This window comes from Brassica oleracea, chromosome C5 (assembly GCF_000695525.1).
Source record: "Brassica oleracea var. oleracea cultivar TO1000 chromosome C5, BOL, whole genome shotgun sequence".
NCBI lineage: Eukaryota > Viridiplantae > Streptophyta > Magnoliopsida > Brassicales > Brassicaceae > Brassica > Brassica oleracea.
The window spans coordinates 5,179,806-5,188,239 of NC_027752.1; the positions used below are offsets into that span (position 1 = coordinate 5,179,806).

An 8,434-nucleotide genomic window follows, 5' to 3' on the forward strand; every position below is an offset into this window, starting at 1 on the left:
AATACTCATCTTGATGATTCAGATTTTCTGGTTTGTCCAGAAAATGAATTTATCGATGTGATATGAGAATTATCTTCCTGAATAAGATTTTGAGATTCAGTATGGAGATAGATATACCTAGCAGATATTGGGTCATCGTACATGACTACTAAAGGTAACAAATATTTCTCCTCTCTCAAAATAAGCAAGTATAATATCTATTACTATAAAAATTATTATTGGCTCTAGAGAAACTTATGATGAACAAACATGCATAAGAAAATGATGGCAAAAGTATAAATGAGTGGTAAACCTGAAGTTTACTGATATATAGCCATCTCCAATAATGTTATCAACATTATTGTGAAATACTGAAAAACTAAAAGTTTTTCACATGTAGCATGTCAAGAAAATAAAGGAAACCATCAGGATGTTGAATCATCAAACAAGTTCATAATATGTGATTTCTTTAAGCAGGCCCCAAATTAAGATCTCACTCTAAAGGATTCGAAACATAATTCATCCCAAATGGGAAAACTGAAATGTTATTGGTTCTAGAGTGGGATTCAGTATGAGATTTTAGACATGGAGTGTCATCATCTGGAGGGAGAGAATTAAAGAATCCTAGTAAGCTGAACATTAAAAAAATTATGTTCGCACTTGAAAAAGAATTTGATAAAGTAAACTCAAGTAGGTAGTTCCTATGATCGGGTGTAAACATGCAGTTGTGCATGTAATAAAGACATATACAATCCAGAGGGATAAAGTATATGGATAATTAAAAATATGCTCGCAAGTTTGCTAGAGGCATATCATAAGCTGATGGAATAAGATATGTGAAATGGATGACAATGAAAAGTAGGATAATCTATTTACAAAATGCCTGCCAGACATTTTGATGAAATAATGAAATCTCATATTCCCGCTGAAAATGCTCCAATAAGAAAATAGTGTCATAAAAGGACGATATATGAGTCTATGGCACGCTAAAGACGTAATAGACCATTTTGGTTCCAAAGAGTCCTCGAAAAGGAGCAAAAATATAAATAGAGGATGAATCTCATGAGGAGACCGTTGATATGGTTAATATAATGGTCAGGTCCCTGGATAAATCATTGATGATGATAAAGAGATCTCGATTAACCATATCAGTACGGGTAAAAAGATGAAACCAAAGAGAAAATAGATTGTCGACAATAAATAGGAAAGCGCTATATAAATAAGGATTATGAATCTACCTCTATGTATGAGGGTAGAGTGAATTGATTGGCCCTTAATTCGATATAAAGCTCGTTAGAAAAATGAGAGATTTTTGGACCAAAAGTCCAAGGTATATATTTCTCCAGAGAATGAAATGAAAGATGACCTTGAGGTATGAAAAACGTCTTGTTCCAAGGTCACTGGAGAAAAATTAAAATAGATGCAGTATATTGAATTGTCTGGTAGGACAAAAACGACTTGAGTTGCATCTTGATATTTAGAAGTTTCTGGAGAGTTAAAGATGCTCTCGGAAATGTATAAAACTCTGGAAGAGTTAGAATAAGCCGTATATAAGGTATCTTGAACCAGTATTTGGTGATATGTTTATGGCACATTCCGCCGATTGCCATTTAATGAGGATGAATTTCCAGCGTTAGGGGGAAGAATTGGAAAAATTTCTAAAGAGATTACTTGGTGTACATAGTCGTTGTTACACTTTGATCCCCCTACGAATCAATGAGAGCTGGAAATTCAAGAAATTGTGCATTTGCATAATTTGGCAAACCAGTTACCAAATGTGTTCACATATACGACATGATATACCCGCTGAAAATGTTCCATCAAGAGTTGATGTTCCTAAAGAAAAAACTGATGGTAACAAAATGAATGAGCCTAGGGTTCAGTTAAAGAGGGGGAGACTAGCAGGTTCTAGAGATAAAAATCCCCAAAAAAATTGGTTGAGAAAAGTTGCAAGGTTCCAGAAGAACCTGATACTGAAAAATGTCTGAAAGAAGACATCAGTGGAAAGGTTCAAAGAAAACCTGATACTGAAAGATGTCTGAAAGAAGACATAAATGGTAAGGCTCCAGAAGAACCTGATATTATAAGATGTCTGAAAGAACGCATAAGTGGAAAGGTTCCAGAAGAACCTGATACTGAAAAATGTTTGAAAGAATGCATAAATGAAAAATGTCAAGATGAACCAAATAGAGATGATCCAAATGACGAAAAGGGAACATAACAGTATGAGATTTCCATCAACTACACCCTTGATGAAAAGTTATAAGATAAAAGATGTTGATGGAATGTTCTCCTTTTCTGTCCAAAGAGATCGATCATAAAAGTGATGATCCCGATCCAAGGTTCATTTTGGAATGTTAAAAAGACATGATTGGGAGGAGTGGCAGAAGGCCATTCAAATTGAATTATTCTCCCTAAATAAAAGGAATGTCTTTGGACCTATAGTCATAACGCCTGAGAATATAAATCTTGTTGGGTATAAGTGGGTATTCGTGAGAAAAGTAATACGATATAAAACCTGATTAGTTGCCCAAAGATTTTCTTAGAGACCGGGAATTGATTTTGAGGAAATGTATTCCTCGGTAATGGATGCAATTACGTTTAGATTTTTGATGAGCCTAACGGCATCTAAAAATCTTGAGATGCATCTCATGGACGTTGTGACTGCATATTTGTATAGATCGTTGAATAACGATATATATATGAAACTCCCTGAGGGATTGAAAATGCCAGGGGCATTGAAATAAAAATCCAGGGAGATTTGTTCGGTCAAGTTACAGTGATCACTTTACGGATTAAAGCAATCCGGACGCATGTGGTACAATCGCTTAAGTGAATATCTTTTGAGTAAAGGATATGTGAATAATGCGATATGTCCATGCGTTTTTATAAAGAAATCGTCATCTGGCTTTGTAGATGACCTGAACATAATTGGAACTCAAAAGGAGGTTGATGATGCTCGAACTCATATGAAAGAGGAGTTTGAAATCAAAGATCTCAGCAAGACAAAGTTTTGTCTTGGGCTCCAGATAGAGCATCTCCGAGAAGGGATATTTGTGCATCAATCAAACTATACGAAAAGGTTATTGAAACGCTTTCGTATGGACAAAGCAACTCCTTTGAGTACTCCAATGATTGGTAGATCTCTCAATGTTGAGAGTGATCCTTTTAGGCCCTGCGAAAATAACGAGAAGATATTAGGTCCAGAAGTACCTTATATGCGTGCTATCGGTGTGCTGTTATATCTTGCAAACTGTACCAGACCAGATATAACTTTTGCTACTAATCTACTGGTGAGATATAGTTCTGCTCCTACTCGCAGGCATTGGGGCAGAATAAAGCACTTATTCCGTTACCTTCAAGGTACAGTTGATTTAGAGTTAATGTATTTTAGAAAACCCGAGTTTGGTATGGTTGGTTTTGCAGATGCATGATACTTATCAGATCCTCATAAGGCTCAATCGCAAACCGGCTATCTTTTTACAATTGGTGGAACCGCGATCTCTTGGCGGTCCCAGAAACAACCTCTGGTTGCGACTTCTTCGAATCATGCTGAAATTATTGCCCTTCACGAAGCATGTCGAGAATGTGTATGGCTTCGGTCAATGAGTCACCACATACAAGAATCAAGCGGAGTAGTTAACAAGAAAGAGCCGACAAAAATATTTGAAAATAATTCGGCTTGTGTTGCTCAGCTCAAGGAAGGCTACATTAAGAATGACAGAACAAAGCACATCCCTCCAAGATTTTTCTCATACATACGTGAACTTGAGAAAAATAAAGAAGTGGACATTGAGTATGTACGGTCATGCGAAAATCTGGCTGACTTGTTCACGAAAGCTCTTCCGACTACAACATTCCGAAAACATGTGTACGGCGTCGGAATGCGGTATTTACGCGATCTGTGAAGAAAAAACTATGTCCATTATTCTCAGGGGGAGATTACACCAGTGTACTTTTTTTTTCCTTGTCATGGTTTTTGTCCCAGTAAGTTTTTCCATGACTACGTTTTTAACGAGGCACTACATAACACAAAATAGATAATTAAGGGGGAGTGTTACGATAATGATTATCTATTTAGAAGATAATGTTTATCTTCTTCTTTTGTATTTTTTGTTATATGTCGGTAAAACTAACCGACTTACCATTGCTATAAATATAGCTTCTCATGCATTTTGTAAGGACTACGTAGAAATCAATAATCAAGAATCATAGTTTCATTTACTCCTCTTTTTCTACCTTCATTTCACATATATACATGAGACAATAATAATACTATAATATAACTATAACCCTCTCTTTTTATTCATAACAACAGAGTACTTTTTTATAGTTTCACATTGTATAATTTTTAAATAGTAGTATCAAATAAGCAATGACATGGACACGTATACACCCAAAATTCCTACCAATTGATGGGCGAGTTATAGCAAGAGCTGACTTGGTCTGGGTATCATTATGGGCCTTAAAGCCCAAATTTAAGTCAACATGTTTGGCCCATATTAACATTGCACACTCGTCTTTGTTTTTGTTTCGGCTTTCTAATTAAAATAAACCGAAGTATTGAATCAAAATTGAAGAAGAAGAGGTACAGAAGCAGAGGAGAGTGCAATTTTGGAGTGAATGGAGGAAAGTAGCAGAAGCAATCCATGTGTTGAATCACGATCCTTCACGCGGATCTTTATTCGAAGCCATTTGATAAGCTTATGTTCGCGCTTCAAAGTCTTCAAGCTCACGATGAGGGTAATGTCGTCTTGCTTGAGCTTTTAACTGTCCTTCCTGAAGAGATATCTGATACTTTTCTCATCAGTCTAGTCTTCGCCAGGAGGTTGTTCTCATTTCTTTTTTTTTTCTCTTCGTTCATCGTTCTTGTACTTACCTTGCTTTTTTTGTCTTTGTAACAGTTGCTCTTGCATACTTCCATGGTTCTTGATTTCTTACTCCAGCAGTCTGAGAAGCTATTCGTCTCCCCTCTATACCCGCATGACAACAACCGGAAAATACTTCGTTGTTTACTGAGTTGCTCTACGTTTCAAGTATATTTGTTTTGTATGTGGCATTCCTCCGGATTATACGTTGATGATGTCTTTCCCCCTTTATCATTAGGTCCGTGCTGGATGTTTCTCCGAGATTCCACAGGGCGCGGTCGCATCCCCTTCTTAACTACGTCTTTAACGCTCTCCAGGTGAGTTTCCTTACTGGTGTAGTTAGTTTTAATTACTTACTATCACTTTTCTACAGAGTGCCTTTCTCTTTCTTTCTTGGGTTTTGATTCCTCTGCTGTGCGTTCCGTAGGGTACTACTTTTGATCTCGCCATTGAGGTGCTTGTTGAACTTGTGACTCGTCATGACTTATGAGGTATATGCTTGAACTACATTTTATTGGCATTTTTGTTTTGTTTTTGTCTTGTGGTCTGATTTGTTCATTCATGACAATGTTATTGCATAGGGTTTAATATTAACATATTATCTTATATAGTTCAATGGCAAAAATGTATCTGCTTTTGGATTTTAATAGCTTTGACTTGTTTCTTTCTTGCAGGATCTTCCTCAGGTTTTATTGTACAAAGTACAGTTGCTTAAAGATACGCTTCTAAATGCTGATTTTAAAGTTGTCTCTGGCTTGGCATGCTTGATGTCTGAGATTGGACAGGCTGTGAGTATTTATTCTATTTTATTCTCTGACCAGTATGCATTCAGTGCTGGGATGTTTTTGCTCTTCACTTAACTTTTTTCTTTTTCTTTTTGTGAGACTCATGTCAGTTTTGTTCTAGACACCATGCTTGATTGTTAAAGCAAGCTCTGAAGCGCTTATTCTTACTGACGCCCTTTTGAGGTGAATATAAGGCTTTTATTTCTTTTCTGCGTTTGCTTTGTTATCTACTCTGTATTTTTCCAAATAAACTCACAACCTTTAGCATTTTAATTTTTTTTGTTAGTTGCCAACACCAAACGAATTCCCGCTTCGGTTTATGTTTGCATTTTGTAAAAATATCTTGTGAAAAATGAAAATGTTTTCCCATTTTCTTTTTATGAAAACAGAAACATAAACTTTGACATTTTAAACACACCAGGCCTTAATTGCTTAACAATCTAGATATTCACAATGTTGGTGCAATTTGAAGCTGACTCGCTCAGTTTCTTTTTCAAATATGACATGTTCTTTCGATTGCGATTAATATCTTACATTTTATTCTTCTTCACTGCTTCTCCAGTTGCGTGTCATTTCCAAGTGAAGACTGGGAGATTGCAGACTCAACTGTACAGTTTTGGCTTTCTTTCTTTCTTTCTTACTATGCTTCTTTACAAACATGTAGATTGTTTCTTTTCTTTTCTGTCATCCTAGCGGAGAGATTTTTGCTGGCATCCGAACTCAGACTTATGTCTATTTTTCCTTATCTTAGGTCAGGCTTTGCGACATATATTATTAGCCTAGATGAGAACAGACAGAATGACAGAAATCGCGTGAAAGATATATATTTCTCCCAGTTTTCTCAGCTTTGGTTGATGCTCTTGTGCTGCGCGCTCAGGTTACATCTTAGAAACTTTCTTAAGTTCAATGTTTCTTTCGGTATTATAACTATAGAAGCTATCATATCAATCGCAGCAATTGAAACTCCTTGGAGATACAAGTTTCAGTGTATTTTTTATGTTAACCTAGAAATATTTCCTTCATATTTATATAGTTCTCATTGTTAAGTTTGTCAACTATTACGGCTATGGTGGAAATTTTATTAAACTCGCTGTATTAACACTTATTGGTTTTTTAGTTTGCCAATTTCCTGAATATTAACAAGTTAACAAATTATTGAACAACTGTGTTATTAATTGTACTTATACTGATAGTCCTTTTTTTGTGCTTCTAAAATTCCTTAGCAATCTGTCTTCAGGTCGATGAGTTTACCTCCAGTGATGAGAGTTCATGGCTAGACCTGCCTGATGGCCTGTTGCATTTTAGAAATAATCTTCTCGAGCTCTTGGTAGATATTTGTCAGCTACTTCATCCAACAACATTTGTGAGTAAGGTGTCCCCTCACTTCACATTTCAAAATCATTACTTGATTCAGTATCTGCCACGTGACTATTATGAATGAGGCAGGATTTATTTATTTCTTAAATGTGAGGTTGAGGACTATTATAGATTGTAGGTTTCACTGACATTTTGACACCTTAAATTTGCATTATGTACAGGTGAGCACTTTATGCTGTTACTACCCAGTGTACTGGAGTGTCTATCGAGAAATTTTCTGTCATTTCAAAGCCAAGAATGTTACATAAGAACAGGTGAGCTTCATAATTGAGGTACATACCCCACTTTGGATGCTAGCTTTGATTCATTAGGTTTCTGTCATTTAATAATATATATTATAAACGAGCTCTCTGACAATATGCCTTTTCCACGCACTTGTTATCACAGCGTGGTGTAATCGCTGACGAAATTTGTGAAAACGAGGTATACGGGTCCTTGTTTATCACCACGTTTGAGAGATTTACTCAAGCATCATCACTGATGGGTATAAATTTGTCATATATATGCGACCAAGAACCCGATTTGGTGGAAGCATATGTGAATTTCGCATCAGCATTAATCCGCGGTTGTCATAAGGCAGTGCAGTCATTCCTTTGCTCGTTAAAGTATAAACTTTTTTATTCATCTTTCAAAACAAAGATGAGTCTTGTGGTGAAGCGTTGGTTCCATTTCTGTTCTGATGAAGCAGGAATTGTTGGGTACTTGTGGAACGCTTCTTGAAATTTCTTTCCAAAAAGCGGCTATGCACCGAGGCGCTGCTTTAGCTGCGATGTCGTACTTGTGAGGTACGTGTGCAGTGGTTTACTATTCTAAAACATGGCATCAACTTTTGGCATACAAGACTCTTTGGTCATAAGCATGATTAGTTATGTAATGTTTTTTGACATGTACCCAGGTTTCTTGGAGGTTTCGCTTTCTTCCATGATTGAAACGGTGAATTGCAACTCACAAGGATCATTCAGTGTGGTCACTGTCCAGGTTGTATCTCACTGTGGAGAGGGACTTTTGTCTAACCTAGTCTATGCTCTATTGTAAACAAAAATCTCTCTCTCAGTGATGGATTGTGGTGTCTATTGATTCACCTTTTCGGTTTGTTTTAGGTCCATAAGTGTTCGACAATACTTCAACAATTAGCTGCGATCTGCAGTTTATGTGAGAGACCGTCATGGAAAGGAATGTTGTGTTGGAAATCTCTCCAAGGATGGCTAAACTCCGCGGTTTGTCCGTGATTACATTGAAACCGAACTCCTCTTCTGTCTAATGGATCTGCTGTTTGTTTCTTTTTGTTTTCAGGTGTGGGCAGAGTATCTAAAGCAAGGAGAAGCAGAAAACATAGTGAGGGAATGGTCGGAAGCTCTGGGAGGCGCAGGTATCTAAAGCAAGGCTGCAACTTTGGAAGTAATAACAGTTTAGGAGGGGGGCAAT

The 8,434-nt window shown here is 36.7% G+C and overlaps 1 long non-coding RNA gene across 1 annotated transcript; it reads left to right on the forward strand.

Annotated features, from left to right (window-relative positions):
- The first annotated feature begins 4,193 nt into the window (after window positions 1–4,193).
- Window positions 4,194–7,888, forward strand: LOC106296059. Its single transcript, XR_001261139.1, has 12 exons — window positions 4,194–4,807; window positions 4,884–5,015; window positions 5,086–5,164; window positions 5,275–5,338; window positions 5,522–5,635; window positions 5,754–5,815; window positions 6,195–6,240; window positions 6,384–6,509; window positions 6,870–7,004; window positions 7,171–7,263; window positions 7,397–7,614; window positions 7,698–7,888. It is a non-coding gene; the product is annotated as an uncharacterized LOC106296059 (long non-coding RNA).
- The last annotated feature ends 546 nt before the right edge of the window (window positions 7,889–8,434 follow it).